This window comes from Macrobrachium nipponense, chromosome 3 (genome assembly GCF_015104395.2).
Source record: "Macrobrachium nipponense isolate FS-2020 chromosome 3, ASM1510439v2, whole genome shotgun sequence".
Classification (NCBI taxonomy): Eukaryota; Metazoa; Arthropoda; class Malacostraca; order Decapoda; family Palaemonidae; genus Macrobrachium; species Macrobrachium nipponense.
In genome coordinates, this window is record NC_087202.1 from 13,298,848 (window position 1) to 13,318,137 (window position 19,290).

Below are 19,290 nucleotides of genomic sequence, written 5' to 3' on the forward strand. Positions count from 1 at the left end.
GCCGAACCAAGTAAGAGACTCTGGGAAAACATATGGAGCAATCCGGTATCTCACAACAAACATGCAACATGGCTCCAGGAAGTCAAGGAAGAAGAAACAGGGAGAATAAAACAAAGATTCACAGAGATCACGACAGACACAGTCAGACACCAACTAAAGAAAATGCCAAACTGGAAAGCCCCAGGTCCCGATGAAGTCCCATGGATACTGGCTCAAAAACTTCAAGGCCCTACACCCACGAATAGCAGAACAACTCCAGCATTGTATCTCAAATCACCAAGCACCCAAATGGATGACCACAGGAAGAACATCCTTAGTACAAAAAGACAAGAGTAAGGGAAATATAGCCAGTAACTACAGGCCTATCACCTGCCTACCAATAATGTGGAAGTTACTAACCAGGTATCATCAGTGAAAGGCTATACACTACCTAGAGAGGACAAACACCATCCCCCACCAACAGAAAGGCTGCAGAAGGAAGTGTAGGGGCACAAAAGACCAGCTCCTGATAGACAAAATGGTAATGAAGAACAGTAAAGAGAAGGAAAACCAACCTAAGCATGGCATGGAATAGCTATAAGAAAGCCTTTCGACATGATTACCACACACTTGGTTAATAGAATGCCTGAAAATATATGGGGCAGAGGAAAAAACACCATCAGCTTCCTCAAAAATACAATGCGCAACTGGAATACAATACTTACAAGCTCTGGAATAAGACTAGCAGAGGTTAATATCAGGAGAGGGATCTTCCAGGGCGACTCAACTGTCCCACTACTCTTCGTAGTAGCCATGATTTCCCATGACAAAAGTACTACAGAAGATGGATGCCGGGTACCAACTCAAAGAAAAGAGGCAACAGAATCAACCATCTGATGTTCATGGACAACATCAAGCTGTATGGTAAGAGCATCAAGGAAAAATAGATACCCTAATCCAGACTGTAAGGATTGTATCTGGGGACATCAGGATGGAGTTTGGAATAGAAAAAAAAAAAAATGCGCCTTAGTCAACATACAAAAAGGCAAAGTAAGAATGAACTGAAGGGATAAAGCTACCAGATGGGAGCAACATCAAACACATAGATGAGACAGGATACGAATACCTGGGATAATGGAAGGAGGGGATATAAAACACCAAGAGATGAAGGACACGATCAGGAAAGAATATATGCAGAGACTCAAGGCGATACTCAAGTCAAAACTCAACGCCGGAAAAATTATATGATAAAACCATAACACATATGGGCAGTGCCAGTAATCAGATACAGCGCAGGAATAGTGGAATGGACGAAGGCAGAACTCCGCAGCATAGATCAGAAAAGAAAACCAGGAAACATATGACAATACACCAAAGCACTACACCCAAGAGCAAATACGGACAGACTATACATAACATGAAAGGAAGGAGGGAGAGGACTAACTAATATAGAGGACTGCGTCAACATCGAGAACAGAGCACTGGGGCAATATCTGAAAACCAGTGAAGACGAGTGGCTAAAGAGTGCATGGGAAGAAGGACTAATAAAAGTAGACGAAGAACCCCAGCATATACAGAGACAGGAGAATGACAGACAGAACAGAGGACTGGCACACAAAAAAAAATGCACAGACAATACATGAGACAGACTAAAGAACTAGCCAGCGATGACACATGGCAATGGGCTACAGAGGGGAGAGCTAAAAGAAGGAACTGAAGGAATGATAACAGCAGCACAAGATCAGGCCCTAAGAACCAGATATGTTCAAAGAACGATAGACGGAAATAACATCTCTCCCATATGTAGGAAGTGCAATACGAAAAATGCAACCATAAACCACATAGCAAGTGAATGCCCGGCACTCGCACAGAACCAGTACAAAAAGAGGCATGATTCAGTGGCAAAAGCCCTCCACTGGAGCCTGTGCAAGAAACATCAGCTACCTTGCAGTAAATAAGTGGTACTAGCACCAACCTGAGGGAGTGATAAGAAAACGATCGGGCAAAGATCCTCTAGGACTATGGTATCAGAACGGATAGGGTGATATGTGCAAACAGACCAGACGTGACGATTGATGACAAAGTCAAAGAAGAAATATCACTCATTGATGTCCTAATACCATGGACACCAGAGTTGAAGAGAAAGTAGAGGAAAAAAATGGATAAGTATCAAAGAATCTGAAAAAAATAGAAAATAAGAAGGATATGGGATATGCCAGTGGAAATCGTACCCATAATCATAGGAGCACTAGGCACGATCCCAAGATCCCTGAAAAGGAATCTAGAAAAACTAGAGGCTGAAGTAGCTCCAGGACTCATGCAGAAGAGTGTGAATCCTAGAAACGGCACACATAGTAGTAAAAGTGATGGGACTCCTAAGGAGCAGGATGCAACCCGGAACCCCACACTATAAATACCACCCAGTCGAATTGGAGGACTGTGATAGTTAAAAATAATGGCAAAATTCACAGAATTAATTTTATACAATATTCTTTCAATTCTCCTTATTATTTGTCTTTCTGGCACGCTGGTATTATAAAGCAGCTGTCCAATATTCACCGTGCTGTAGGTTCGTCAACGGAATTAATTTCGGGGCTGGTGTTATCAAAGGCGAACTGGTTATCAGGAACAGGTTTGGAGTCGTCAACAGGTAAACAGGTGGTGTTTTCGTAGGTCGGGAACAGGCCGTAGTCCGTCAGTATTCCTTGTTTTTTTTCTTTTCTTTTTTCTTTTGGTTTTCTATAGGGCGGTCTAACATGTTTCGGCCACCCTCGTTTTTTGGCCATCTTCGCGACGGGATCGCTGAAAATGCAATGGTCTGTGTCGGATGTATTCGCGCTATTTATTGCATTCGGGTGGTTTGAAAGAGAATGAGTACCTCAACTTTTCATTAGGGTGGGCTAGTACCTGTGACGTCACGAGCAATGTTCATCAGGGGGCCGGTTGCACAAATAATAATAATAATAATAATAATAATAATAATAATAATAATAATAATAATAATAATAATACGCGGCGTGGGAACACGAAAGATGGAAACGAGTATAAACTTGGGCGAGGAAATTTTTGAAACCTTGGCAGAGAAGTCGTTGTTAAGGTTAAGCTGGCCTTATGCCAGCACGGGCTCTTGCTCCTATAGCAGCCCGTAAGTGGCAGAATGGAAAGTCAGTCTTCGCCTTCCAGTCGGCATTTATGGGTCAAAAAGTCCGAATGATTTGCATGAATCTTTCGGGGTCAGTTTCGAATAAGTGGCTTTCGTGGATTCAGGGACTGATCTCGTAGAAGAGTCCCTTATATTCATTCAGTCTCTTTAGGCTACTTCATTATCCTTATTACCTACAGCTCCAATCACCTCTCATTTTTTCCCTCTTCCTTTATTTATTTTATCTTTTTTTCATAAATGCATTCTATTATTCTTATTACATACAGCTCCAATCACATCTCATTTTTCCCTTTTCCTATATTTTTTCTTATAAATACATTCTGTTATCCTTATTACGTACAGCTCCAATCACCTCTCATTTTTCACTCTTCCTTTATTTTTCTCATATATACATTATAAAATGAAAAGGCTTACCACGTAGGTTTATACGGTCGTCTAGGTAGCTTCAATAAAATGTAAATTTATTAAGAAGTTTAGTAACAGAGAGTAGTTACATCACAAACGGGTGAGAGCTCATAATATTTAGGTTAGCAAAATCAAACATCTTCAAAGATTGAAACCTAGAGTCATTTGGAGAGAGAGAGAGAGAGAGAGAGAGAGAGACCTTACCTTACAGACCTTACATCTTGTTCGGGTTGCCCCAGGTCCCTCAGTGTGAGGCACCTCTAATGTCTACCAGAGAGTTGCTAGTACATCTTCCGGTATATTTTGCATCTTCCAATCTTGGATGGTCTGGGATGCAGTTTAGATATTTGTCGAGCTTATTCTTAAACACATCTACGCTCACTCCTGATATATTCCTCAGATGAGCTGGCAACGCATTGAATAGACGCTGCATTAAATCGAGGCTGGTGCGTAGTGGATTAATGCCTGTGTGCTTTCTTTCCTTATTTTTTCCTGGTATAGTTTTGGGCACTATTAATCTACTTCTGCTTGCTCTTTCTGATATTTTTAGTTCCATGATATTTTCTGCTATTCCTTCTATCTGTTTCCATGCCTGAATTATCATGTAGCGTTCTTCTTTCCTTTCTTATCCTTTTCTAGACTATATAATTTTAAGAATTGTAGTCTTTCCCAGTAGTCAAGGTCCTTAAAACTTCTTCTAATTCTAGCTGTAAAGAAAGGACCTTTGTACACTCTCTATTTGTTTGCAATGCAATATCCTTTTGATAGTGTGGGTACCATATCATATTGCAATATTCAAGTGACTACGAACATATGTTTTTATAAAGCATAATCATGTGTTCAGCTTTTTCTTGTTTTGAAGTGCCGTAACAACATTCCCATTTTGCTTTACATTTTGCCAACAGAGTTGCTATTTGATCATTGCATAACATGTTCCTATTCATCATCCACACCAAGGTCTTTAACTGCTTCCTTATTTGTGATGGTCTCATTATTAGGTCCCTTATATGCATATAGCTTTCTTTCTCTGTCTCCATAATTTATTGATTCAAATTTATCAGAGTTAAAATACCATCCTATTTACCTCTGCCCAATCATATACTTTGTTAAGGTCTCTTTGTAGAGCGTTCCTATCTTCATCACAAGTAATTTCTCTACTTATTCTTGTGTCATCTGCGAAACTACTCACTACCGAATCCTTAACATTATTGTCTATGTCTTCAATCATAATAACAAACAGTATTGCAGCTAACACCGTACCTTGCGGCACACCGGATATTACCTTGGCTTCATCCGATTTCTCGTCGTTTGCAATAACTATCTGTTTTCTGTTGTGTAAAAATTCTTTTAACATCTTCCTACTTTATCCACGATATTGTGTTTTCTAATTTCTTCGCTAATATATTATGGTCTCCTACTTTATCAAAAAGCTTTTGCAAAGTCTTAAAATAAACCACATCTGTTTCATTTCCCGCTTTTCATATTTTTGAATATGTTCTCACGGTGGACTAACAGTTGGGTTTGTGTACTTTTTCCGGGTACGAAACCATGTTGTCCTTTATTAAACAAATTATTTTTTATTAAATGTTTCATAATATTTTTCTTCATTAACCTTTCATACACTTTCATAATATGTGATGTTAGACTCACAGGCCTATAATTACTTGCCTCTAGTCTTTAGATCCACTTTTGAAAGTAGGGGTAATATATGCTAATTTGTGCTCATCATAAATCTTGCCTGTATCTACACTTTGTCTTAATAATATTGCAAGTGGCTTTGCGATAGAATGAACTACTTTCTTTAACAAAATAGCAGGAATTCCATTAGGCCCTGCAGCAGCTCCATTTTTAATTTCATTAATAGCCTGCACAATATCAGCTTCATTAATATCTATGTCAGCTAAATATTCACTATTTTCATCCCTTACTTCTATATCATTATCTTCATTATCTATTCTAGGGGTGAATTCTCTCTTATATCGTTCTGCCAGTATGTTGCAAATTTCCTTTTTTTCATTCGTTAATCTCCCTTCAATTCTCAGAGGGCCTATTTCTATTCTTCTTTTATTCATCTTCTTCGCATATGAGTATAATAGTTGGGGTTTTTGCTTGATATTTATTAGGGTTTTTTCTTCCAAGTCCCGTTTTTCATTTTCTTTTGATTGTATATCTTTTGTTCTGCATTTTCTATCTTACTTTTTAGTTCTATAACTTTCCATGCATTTTTTTCTTTTGCAAGACCTTTTTCCACTTTCTGATTTTCTGGAACAAGATCCTTCTGTCTCTTGGTATGCATGAATGATGTTTACTTTTCTTCTTCTGTATATATTTTTTCCACTATTTTCTCCAATATAATATATAATATCTCCGTATTTACCCTTATGTCATCACTTACGAAAATGTTATCCCAATCTTTGTTTAATTCTTCATTTAATTTCTGACCATTTTATATTTTTACTGTAGAAGTTGTATTTTCCATATCCTTCCCACTTTTTCATTTCTTGCTTATCTCTATTTTCACTTGCTTTGGAATGAACTGTTAATTCTATAACATTATGGTCTGAAATACTCGCATTATAAACTATTATTTCTTTAACATAATTCATCTCGTTCACAAATACTAGGTCTAAAGTATTTTCCTTTCTTGTTGGCAGGTGATTTATTTGTTGAATGTTGTATTCTAGTAGCATATCTAATAGCTTTTCAAATTGCCTCTTATCTTCTGCACTACTATTACTCTCTTTTTTATATGTATAAGTACAACCACAATCTCCTATTTTTCGTTTCTTTCCATTCTACGAAAGGAAAGTTGAAGTCACCAGATAGGAGAATAGTCCAGTCCTTGTTGATTTCTACATATATCATCCAATTTTTCAATTATTAAGTCAAACTCTTTAGTATTAGGAGGTCTATATATTACTATGTTCATCAATTTTTCAGATTCAAATTCTACGCTATTAGTTCACATTCTGAGTTACTATATTTCTCATATATTTTTCCTTGTTTTTTGTCTTTCCCATATATTGCGGTTCCCCCTTGATTCCTATTTTTTCTATCTGATCTATAAGTTTGGAACCCTTTTATTTGATCATCATTCCCAGTCTCTTGGGAATACCAGGTTTCACTTATATTCATTATATCTATTTTCTTTTCATTTGGGTTAGTTACTTCTAAGTACTCTATTTTTCTTTTTTGAGTTACTCGTAACTAAACCCTGCGCATTCATCACTATGATGGTTTGCGTGTTTTCTCCTTCATTTAATACTGGTAGTAATAAGGATTTTCCCATGTCTCTTTCCTGTTCTGGTATGTTGTTCTTTTTTTCATTTCCAGAAATTCTGACATTAAAAAAATCCCAACTTTTTCCATAATATTTGATCTTCCTTCATCATAATTATTCATTTTGTGTCTGAATCTGCAATTTCTCCGTTTCTGCAATATCCTCTTGCATAATAAATACAGTTATTATCTCTTGAGTAGAATTTCGGAGCTGATGCTTTGAAATTTTTTTGCTGACACCTCTGCATATCTCATTGGTGGTTTTGCTTTTCTCTTTTACCTGATATTCTTGATTTCTCTCTTTATTTGTTTTCTTTTCTTATTTTGGGGATTTTATTACTTGGTTGGTTATTTATTTGATTATGATTCATGGCTACAGGGTGCATATATTTGCATTTTTTGTCGAACTTACATCCTTTTCCTTCTTTTAGGTTTTTACATATTTTTTTTTTGGATGCAGATCTCTGCAATCATCCCCATATCCATCTAAGTATGGCACATTTACCATATATTTCATAGTTTTGACATATCTTAGGATGTTTGTAGTAACATCTTTCTCCAAATCTGCAATTCCCTCTTTTCAAAAGGTTGCAGATTTTGTCTTTCTTGTCTATTTTTTCCTCTTTTCCCGTCATTGTATAGATCTGGGTAGAGCCTCTTCGGGATTTGCTTTTCTGTTGTCATATCGTAATTTATTTTCTTCGTAGGTATGCTGCTTTAATTGCCTCATATGTAGTATCAATGAGTATCTCTGCATCCATACTTTTATCTTGTTCTTTGTTTTCCTTATTTTTTTTTTTTCTGTCATTTCATTTTTGTTTACTTCTCTTCCGTTTTCCTCTTCTTCTTTTCTTCTTCTTCTCCTCTTCCTCTTCTTCTTCATCCTCACTATTTGTACATTCAATCTTGATTTAATAACATTGTCTATCCATGATAGACATGTTGAACAAAAAATTCTTGTATCTTTTCTCAAATCTTGTATTACCTCAGCACACTGTGGATGGGTCGGAATGTTGCATGCAGCACATTTTCTGATTAGGTTTTGTGGATTGACTATGCTATACCAAACCTTACACAGTTTGCATGCTTTTGGCATTCTTTTTCCTAATGCATCAATTAGGATATTCACAAGATTCACCTTATTCATTTTCTTTGTCGGAATATGTTGGTTTATGTATATTTTCTTTATGAGTCTCTTGACCACTTGGATTTTATTTGGAACTTCTTCAATTATTTTCAAGATGTTTTCATTAGATTTGTTCCAGTTTGAAGGATTATATCCTTCTAATATATCTATGAATGCTTTTGTATCTTTTTTTGGTTAGGACTGTTGCTGATTTCATAGATGAGAAATGCCAGTTCCCTTCCTGCTACCTCATCGTATTGCGAATCTGCTAAACACGCCAAATTACGCCACCTCTCCCCGCAGTTGGAACTTACTGCCATCTTGTTCTGATTTATAGTATTACACTTGATAAACTAACTTAGAAGACGCTTTATCCTACTATTTTCACACTAATCTTATCACCGATAGTTCACGAACACTTCTAGATATTTCTCAAATTCTAGTCGTATGTTAAACTTGTGATATCTGTTGATTAATCTGACTTCAGAGAGAGAGAGAGAGAGAGAGAGAGATTATTCAGGCTATGAATCACTGGAGGCTATTTTTTCTCCTCTCTATCATATTCTCTTTAACAAAAAGTGCTTATGTACTTATTTCTTACCATTACTATAGTAGATCCACATCAACCGTGCATCTGATGTCTAGGCCAGTTCTTACGACACTCCTGATTGGCTGTTGATAAGCCAATCAAAGGGCTGGAAACTCTCAGTCTCTCTCGAGAGAGTTCACATACTAGGCTGGATGTATGTTCCACCTCTCCTGAGGGATACGTCTTTCAAAAATATCCCTCAGGAGAGGCGGAACATATATCCTGCCTATGTGAACTCTTGAGAGAGAGAGAGACAGTTTTCAGCCCTGTGAGTGGCTTGCCAACAGCCAATCACGAGCGTCGTAAGGGACTGGCCTAGACATCAGATACACGGTTGATGTGAATCTACTATAGTATGTCGGGAAGATGTATAAACTGTATCTTCTCCCTTCTTTTCTCTCAGCAATGTATTTCCTGGTCTCATTTATCAATCTCCTTGTCCAGTGGTCTCTCTCCAATTCATTATTTTCCTTGTACGCAAAATATTTCAGAGCCATTGTGAGGAATTTGTATAGCCAAGGATAGTTTTGCTTTAACAGTTTCTCTGATATGTACTATATACGTATATATACATATATATATATATATAGATATATATATATATATATATATATATATAATATAATATATATAGAGAGAGAGAGAGAGAGAGAGAGAGAGAGAGAGAGAGAGAGAGATATATATATATTACACACAGATAAATATACAGATATAAAAAAATAGATACACGGCTCGACATTCACTTATCTGAAAAATCTACCGCCCTATTATAAACAAGTGTTCCCATCAACGCATAAAAAAAAAAAAAATACTTTTTTTATGAACATGTCTTTCTTCTTTATATCAGCATATTTCAGCGAATATCTGCATTTGTTGTTCCCCCCGATAAGGCGATAAACGAACGACATCCGGTTCCTCGTTAGAAACTGCATTATCCGCGTACGAAACCAGCGACCTCCCCCACTCGCCCCACACGTATATAAAATTGCTTTCCTGGAGAGAGAGAGAGAGAGAGAGAGAGAGAGAGAGAGAGAGGCCACAATTTAGGAGCTTGTTTTTCCGCTCGGCCGTGTCTCCGCATTTTCTATGGCGGGGACCAGGAACACCATGAAAACCCGATTAAAAAGGAGGTCTCGGTTATGAGTTGTATGACGAAGTTTGTGCTGTTATGGCCTCTTTCAACGCAATAGGAAAAACGGGCCATGCGTACGCTTATCAGAATTGAGGGGTTCATTTCAGATATACAGAGGACAAGATAGGAATATAAGATTGGAATATAAGACCGCATTATCTCCGAGATCTAATTTATTTTTGGTGATGGAAATTCATTTCTCGACGTGGTTCGGATCCCACAATGAGTAAACAATTGGTTCCTAGCCACGTTTAAATATCTAATCCTTCGGGCCAGCCCTAGGAGAACTATTATAATCAGCTTGGTGGACTGGTTCAACTAAGAGACTTAACTTTTCCCTTAAAAAAAAAAAATGGCTAGATGCCATATCAACTAAAAGTAGTATTTTCTTGAAAATAATCTCATTATGTTTCTCACACCAAGATTATCCTTGAAAATGTAACCTACCCAAAACCCAACCAAACTTAACTTAACTTAACCTAACCTACCCAAACCCAACCTATCCTAACTTACCCTAACCTTACCCAACCTACCCAAACCCAACCTAACTTAACCTAATCTAACCCAACCTACCGAAACATAACCTAACTTAACTTAACTTAACTGACCCAAACCCAATCTAACTCAACTTAACCTAACTTAACCTAACCTACCCAAACCCAGCCTAACTTAACTTAACCTAACCTAACCTACCCAAACCCAACCTAACTTAACCTAAATTAACTTAAACTTACCTACCCAAACACAACCTAACTTAACCTAAATTAACTTAAACTAACCTACCCAACCCAAACCCAACCTAACTTAACCTAACCTACCTAAACCCAACCTAACTTAACTTAACTTAACCCAACCTACCCAGACCCAACCTAACAACCTGATCTAACCCAACCTAACTCAACTTAACTTAACTTAATCTAACCTACCCAAACCCAACCTAACTCAACTTAACCTAACCTAACTTAACCTAACCCAACCTAACCAAACCCAACCTAAATCGACCTAACCTAACCCATCCTAACCTACCCAAACTTAACCTAACCTAACCTAGGGCCATGGCAAAAAAAAAAAAAAAAAACTCCGGCTGGTACAATACTAGAATACATCTCAGGAATTTACCCAAAGACTGAGCACTGAGACCTATAAGGTCATTCAACGCTGAAAGATAAAAACCTCACAGTTGCACTACAAAACAATTGCTAGAGAGGATAGTAAGTAAGATGGAAGACAGAGAATATGAACGCAGGTACAGTCAAAGGAATCAAAAGGGTTACAGCTTGTGGCCTCAGGAAGGGACGCTGCAAAGAACCTTAGGTTCTAGAAACCTACTTACAGTGCACCGCGTGAGGTGCACTGTTGGCACTAACCCCCCACTACGGGATTTAGCTAGACATAAATGACATTGGTGGAAACTGATACGACTTTAGCAAGTGTTTGGATTTTCGTATAGCAACTGAAAAATTCACCCCAAAAAAAACTCGAATAATGATTTATTAATAGTGTAATAATATCCCCCCAAAAATCGAAAATATAAATCATCGTAAAAATCTCAAAAATACAAATCCAACCCACCCCCACAAAAAAACACGAATTACGACTAATTAATATAGTAACAAGATCCCCCCAAAACTCGAAAACATGAATTCCTAAAAAACACGAATTATGGTTTAGTAATATACTAATTATGTCCCCCACACAAAAAAAACTCGAAAACATAAATTCCCCTAAAAAAACTCGAAAATATAAATTCATAAAAAAAAAAACACGAATTAGGGCTTATTAATATAGTACTTATATCCTCCTAAAACTCGAAAATATAAATTCCTAAAAAAACACGAATTAGGGCTGATTAATATAGTAATTATACCCACCCCCAAAACTCTAAAATAAAAATTCCCCTAAAAAATGGAAAATTTAAATTCCTAAAAAACAGGAATTATGGCTTAATAATATTGTAATTATTTCCCAAACAAAAAAAAGGCTCGAAAACATAAATTCCCCTAAAAAAAACTCGAATTATGACATTAATATAGTAATGATATCCCCAATAAACTCGAAAATATAAATTCCTAAAAAAACACGAATTATGGTTTATTAATATAGTACCAAAGTCCCCCCCAAAAAACTCGAAAAATATAAATTCCTAAAAATATCAATTATGGCTTATAAATCTAGTAATAATATCCTCCCAACTCGAAAATATAAATTCATAAAAAACACGAATTATGGCTTATTAATATAGTAATTATATCCTGCCCCCCCAAAACTCGAAAACATAAATTCCCTGAAAAAAATTTGAATCATGACTTATCAACATAGCATCTGGCATCTTTAGACGATGCACAGTGTCCTGCAGTGTGCCGTGTTGCAATTTCATCTCTTCCTTGCTTGCATGAAGGCAAATAAGGCAATCTCCATTCATTCTCTTAGAGACATTCTCTTCAAACGCTAACCATGCAGCGAGTGGGACAAAATGGAATGACTTTTTTCGGGGGGGGGGGGGGGGGACAGCTGTTAGGAGACTGGAAGTTCCCCAAAGGGGGAAGGGCGGCTCATTTGCATGTCCCTAATGATTTGTTTCTATTTTTTAAGTCTCTCTCTCTCTCTCTCTCTCTCTCTCTCTCTCTCTCTCTCTCTCTCTCTCATGCATACGTATATACACACACATAGACGCACACAGAAACGTACAGAATAGATTTTGTCAAAATTCTATATTACCCTAAAATCAATAATATATATATGTGTGTGTGTTTGTTCGTTTGTTTGGTGTTTTTACGTTGCATGGAACCAGTGGTTATTCAGCAACGGGACCAACGGCTTTTTACGTGACTTCCGAACCACGTCGAGAGTGAACTTCTATCACCAGAAATACATATCTCTGACGCCTCAATGAATGTATGTATGTATATATACTAGTATATACATATATATGTAAAATAAATATATTCAAACTACATTTTTTAGGAGGAATTTCGCGAAACAACCCGCGCCCACCCGCCCCCCCTTAACCACACCACTACCACCACAAACGCAACATTCTAAGAGACGACTAACTTCAACGATTATGGCCGACAGAAAACTCCCTCCAGCAGACGATGCTTCTTGCAAATAAGATTTTTTTCCCCTGACAACAACTATATTAACGCAGGAGAAAGATACATAATGCTTCGCCCGTCGTTAAAAATGCATTAGCACGTAAATGAAACCCGCGCCAGCTCCCTCGGCAAAAATGTAAAGGCGACTTGTCAAAAAAAAAGAAAAAAAAATGTAAACACATAGCGGTTTACCGCCTTGTTTATCTCTTCAGCGCCTTCCGTGTTTCGTGGGAAAAAGAAAAGGAGTTTTTGTCCTCGAAATATAATTGGTGAAGAAAGATGGCATAATAATCCTATGTATATAGATAGTATATATAGATAGATATGATAGATAGATAATATAAGAAGAATAGATAGATATCAAACACTGACACGAGAACGTATGTCTGTAACTTTCAAATCCCCACAATTTTTTACTTAATTTTCATAAACCCCGAATTTTCCAGTAACTTTCAAAACCCCAGAATTTTTCTGTAACTTTCAAAACACCAGAATTTTCCTGCTTCTAATTCCCCAGAATTTTTCTCTTTCAAAACCTAGCAATTTTTTATTCAATTTTCAAAACCCCAGAATTTTCCTGTAACTTTCAAATCCCAAGAATTTTTCTGTAACTTTAACAACCCTAGAATTTCTCTGTAACTTTCAAAACCCCGGAATTTTTCTGTAACTTTCAAAACCCAACATTTTTCGTGTAACTTTCAAAACCCAGAAATTTTTCTGTAACTTTCAAAACCAGATTTTTTAAGTAATTTTCAAAATCCCAGAATTTTCCTGTAACTTTCAAAACACCAGAATTTTCCTTTAACTTTCAAAATCCCAGAATTTTTCTGTAATTTTCAAAACCCCAGAATTTTCCTGTAACTTTTAAAATCCCAGAATTTTCCTGTAACTTTCAAAATCCCAGAATTTTCCTGTAACTTTCAAACCCAGAATTTTCCTGTAACTTTCAAAATCCCAGAATTTTCCTGTAACTTTCAAAACCCCAGAATTTTCCTGTAACTTTCAAAATCCCAGAATTTTCCTGTAACTTTCAAAATCCCAGAATTTCTCTGTAACTTTCAAAACCCCAGAATTTTCCTGTAACTTTCAAAATCCCAGAATTTTCCTGTAACTTTCAAAACCCCAGAATTTTCCTGTAACTTTCAAAATCCCAGAATTTTCCTGTAACTTTCAAAACCCCAGAATTTTCCTGTAACTTTCACCCCACCCGAGAATTTTCCTGTAACTTTCAAAACCCCAGAATTTTTCCTGTAACTTTCAAAATCCCAGAATTTTTCTGTAACTTTCAAAACCCCAGAATTTTCCTGTAACTTTCAAAATCCCAGAATTTTCCTGTAACTTTTAAAAACGCTTAATTTTTCTGTAACTATTAAAACCCAACACATCTGTAACTTTCAAAACCGCAGAATTTTTCTGTAACTTTGAAAACACCAGAATTTTTCTGTAACTTTCAAACCTCAGAATTTACCTGTAACTTTCAAAACTGCAGAATTTTTCTGTAACTTTCAAAACCCCATAATTTTTCTGTAACTTTCAAAACCCCAGAATTTTTCTGTAACTTTTAAAACACCAGAATGTTTCTGTAACTTTCAAAACCCCATAAATTCCCTGTAACTTCCAAAATCACAGGATTTTTCTGTAACTTTTAAAACCCCGGAATTTCCCTGTAACTTCCAAAATCCCAAAATTTTTCTATAACTTTTACAACCCCAGAAGTTTTATGTAACTTCAAAAAGCCCTAGAATTTCCCTTAACTTTCAAACCCCCAGAATTTTCCTGCTTCTAAAACCACCGATTTTTTATGTAACTTTCAAAACTCAAGAATTTTCCTTTAACTCTCAAAACCCCAGAATTTTCCTGTAACTATCAAAACCCTAGAATTTTCCTAAATTTCAAAACCCACAATTTTTTTGTAACTTTCAAAACGCCAGAATTTTCCTGCATCTTTCAAAACCCCAGAATTTTCCTGTAATTTTCAAAACACCAGAATTTTCCTGTAACTTTCAAAACTCCAGAATTTTCCTTTAACTTTCAAAATCCCAGAATTTTTCTATAACTATTAAAGCCTCACAAAACTGTAACTTTCAAATCCCCGGAATTTTTTTGTAACTTTCAAAACGCCAGAATTTTTGTTGTAACTTTCAAAACGCCAGAATTTTCCTGAAACTTTCAAAACCCCAGAATTTTCCTGTAACTTTCAAAACCCCAGAATTTTCCTTTAACTTTCAAAATCCCAGAATTTTTCTATAACTATTAAAGCCTCACAATACTGTAACTTTCAAATCCCCGGAATTTTTTGTAATTTTCAAAACGCCAGAATTTCCCTGTAACTTTCTAAACGCCAGAATTTCCCTGTAACTTTCAGAACCCCAGAATTTTCCTGAAACTTTCAAAACACCAGAATTTTCCTGTAACTTTCAAAACACCAGAATTTTCCTGTAACTTTCAAAACCCCAGAATTTTCCTGTAACTTTCAAAATCCCAGAATTTTTCTATAACTATTAAAGCCTCACAATACTGTAACTTTCAAATCCCCGGAATTTTTTTGTAACCTTCACAACGCCAGAATTGTTTTGTAATTTTCAAAACGCCAGAATTTCCCTGTAACTTTCAAAACCCAGAATTTTCCTGCAACTTTCAAAACACCAGAATTTTCCTGTAACTTCCAAAACCCCAGAATTTACCTGTAACTTCCAAAACCCCAGAATTTTTCTGTAACTTTCAAAACCCCACAATTTCTCTGTAACTTCCAAAAACCCCGGAATCTTTGGTGAGGGGAGATCAGAAGGCTTAAACTTACGACTTGACATCTGCTAACCAATTCTACTGACTGAATAAAACATAGTTGAAAACAGCGCTTAAGTGAACACTCACCCATCTGCAGAGAACCATTCCACTTATTGAAAGACCAAATAGATGAAGACCCTCTCCTTTTTTCTTTCTGAAAAAAAAGATTATGAAAAGTTTTAGTCTACAGTGTCCCGTAGAATATACACACTGGCATTTCACAATGCTCGAGCTATTTCTAGGCTTGTCAATGCTTAATATGTTTATTTTATTTATTTATCTCACAGGACGTTTTGAAGTTATTTCTAGTCTTGTCATGCTTTGAAAAAAATCTACAGAATCAGTTCTCAGAGAGATGGGCCGAGATATAATCTAACTCTAAATATGTGCGAGGGTCCCTTAGTAAGAAAACAATCCATTCATTTTCCACAGGAGCTACTCTCTCTCTCTCTCTCTCTCTCTCTCTCTCTCTCTCTCTCTCTCTCTCTCTCTCTCCACTATGTATTTCCTTTTTTGCGAAATGGCATTTTTTTTAAGCTCCCCGTAAAAACCTGGATTACGTTTTCTTTTCGTCACAGGGAATTCTGGTTGCAATATTTTTTCCCCACAGCCACACGCGCCCGCTTCGATATATTGGAAAAAAAACAACGGGGAAAAGTGATTTTCCAAAAAAAAATATAAATAAAAATAAAAAAAAAAGGATTAAATGGGCATGGAATTACAAGGAATAGAGCTCAATAAAAGTGGCTTTTGTGTCTCTCTCTTTTTTCCTAAAAGCACGAATGTGCATTTAAACAAGAATTCGTCACTCTGATTTCGAATTCGGCTGCGTCTATCTGGAACCTGCCCCCCCCCCCCCCCCCCCCCCCCCCCCCCCCCCCCCCCCCCCCGCCCGTCTCAACCTCCCGCTGGGACCCATGAGGTCATTCAGCCCTGAAAGGGAAACTGAGAGTAGAAAGGTTTTGATAGGTGTAACAAGAGGAAAACCTCAAAGCATTTGCACTATGAAGAGATTGATAGGAGAGGGTAGACAGTAAGATGGAAGAGAGAGAATATAAACGGAGGTACAGTAAAACGAATGAAAGGGGTTGCAGCTAGGGGTCGAAGAGACGCTGCAAAGAACATTAAGTAATGCCTACAGTTCCTCAATTTGGGTCAAGTCCCTGGGCACTGAGGCTCTTAAAATACCCTGATGACATCTCAGTGCCACATTATGTCTGAATCAACGACAAAGTGCCTGAGTACAAATGCTACGTGCTATGAAACAATTAAACAATTAATAGGGTGAATACATAGATATACATAGATAGATTTATAGATTCCAGGCAAATATGCCAAGCGCTGGGGCAACTTAGTCATGCTTTTGGTTGGTGGGGGGGGAGGGTGGGCAGCACTTTCTCCAGATAGAAAAAAGAACCATTTCTGGTCTAAACGGCTGTTTGAACGATTTCCAGAGGATTTTCACTGATATCAGGATGGAATGGAGTATAGACTTCAAGCAAAAGGCCAAGCACTGGGACCTACGAGGTCATTCAGCGCTGAAATATGAAACGGAGAGTAGAAAGGTTTAAAAGGTGTAACAGGAGGAAAGCCTGGCATTTATACTATGAAAAACTTGTTAGAGAAGGTGGAGAGTCAGATGGAAGAAAGAGAATATGAAGGGAGGTACTGTAAAATGAATGAAAGGGGTTACAGCTTACGGCCCCAGGGGACGCTACAAAGATCCTTCAGTAATCCCTACAGTGTATCCCGTGAGGTGCACTGATGGCACTGACCCCCCACCCAAAAGGGACTGATATTTGAGTCTTTGAAATCTTTTCTATGAGCAGAGGAGTCTCTCTCTCTCTCTCTCTCTCTCTCTCTCTCTCTCTCTCTCTCTTCCCGCTGGCATAGTGGTTAGTGTCGTGGAATGCCACTCAGATGTGGCGAGTTCGCGTCTCCCCCAAGAAGATGAAAAATCACTGGCTCTTTATTACGATCAGTTACTGCTGCAGTTGAGGGGGGGTGTCTTTACCGGTGGGAGGTTGAAACCAACATTCTTTGGAAGCTTGAATTTCGGGTCAGTGGCGTAAATAGGTCGTCTACTGAATAATAATAATAATAATAATAATAATGATAATAATAATAATAATAATAATATGTTCTATTGAATGAGATTGCTACTTCACCTGCATTAATTTTAAAGAAGTTCTTATCTATTCTTCCTATCACGGCTCTATAGTACTTGATTGGCGAGTTACGCGCCTACTGATGCATAGGAAAAGTCAAGAACGATGAATCTGACGAAATCTATGTATACTCCTATGTATCCAATAGGCGCGTTACTCGCCAATCTAGGTAATATTGAAAATGCCGTCATAGGAAGAATAGAAAACAAACTTCTATGAAATTTATGCAGCAGAAGCGGCAATCTCCTTCAATAGAACATGCTTGAAGGAGGGTCTTCTACCTAAATAATAATAAATAATAATAATAATAATAATAATAATAATAATAATAATAATAATAATAATAATAATAATGGAAAAACTAGAGGCTGAAGTAGCTCCAGGACTCGTGCAGAAGAGTGTGCTCCTAGAAACAGCGCACATAGTAAGAAAAGATGGACTCCTAAGGAGGCAGGATGCAAAAGGAACTCCACACTATGAAAACCACCCAGTCGAATTTGAGGACTGTGATAGACCAATAAAATAAATAAAAAAATAAGTAATAATAATAATAAAAAAATAATAATAATAATAATAATAATAATAATAATAATAATAATAATAATAATAATAATAGTGAAAACACAACATTGACAGGAATAAGAAGAGAACCATTTAAGGATGATTAAGGAGGAAATTAATCGTCCTTCAAGAAGAAACGCAGCTGAGAGATACCATTAGAAGGCAGAAGATATAAACTCCAATATCATAAAAGGGAGGGGAGGGGGGAGTATCGAAGCCAAAATAACAGAGGACAAAAAGGCGAAAGTAATCAGAGATAATGGCAGATGTACTCATCTCTCTCATTCAAGATGCGAATTCAATATAAAAAAAAATGAATAATGCTGTAGCTCCCGCATACAATAATAATAATAATAATAATAATAATAATAATAATAATAATAATATAATAATAAGAATAAAATACTGGGCACAGTTTTCCGTGTCGAAAATGATGACAATGGTTGCAGGTCCACAATAATATAGCATGTGAGTACATGGTCTTTAATGGATATTTAAAAGCTTTCGAACCTTGTACTAGGTTCACCTTCAGTCAACCTATAAGGAAATAATAATAATAATAATAATAATAATAATAATAATAATAATAATAATAATAATACCATTATTATTATATTATTATTATTATCTTATTATTATTATTATTATTTTGGACAAGATGAACCCATGGAAGGGTTCGAAAGCTTTTATAAAGTTATCATGAATCACGAACTTTTAACATTTTTTATTACTGTGGACTCTTAGAACATTGTAGTATATACTCTCGTGATAGAGAGGTTTTTTTTTACCAAAATAATAATAATAATAATAATAATAATAATAATAATAATAATAATAATAATAATAACCTCTCTTCCATAAACGCAATACAAGACCCCGTTTATATTCGTTTTTTATCGCTTCTGTTTTTTTTTCCTTTCTTAAAACACCCGGCACCGCGGGAGAACAAAACACCCCTCCACCACCCCCCCCCCCCCCCCCCCAACCCCCACAAGCATGAAAGTCA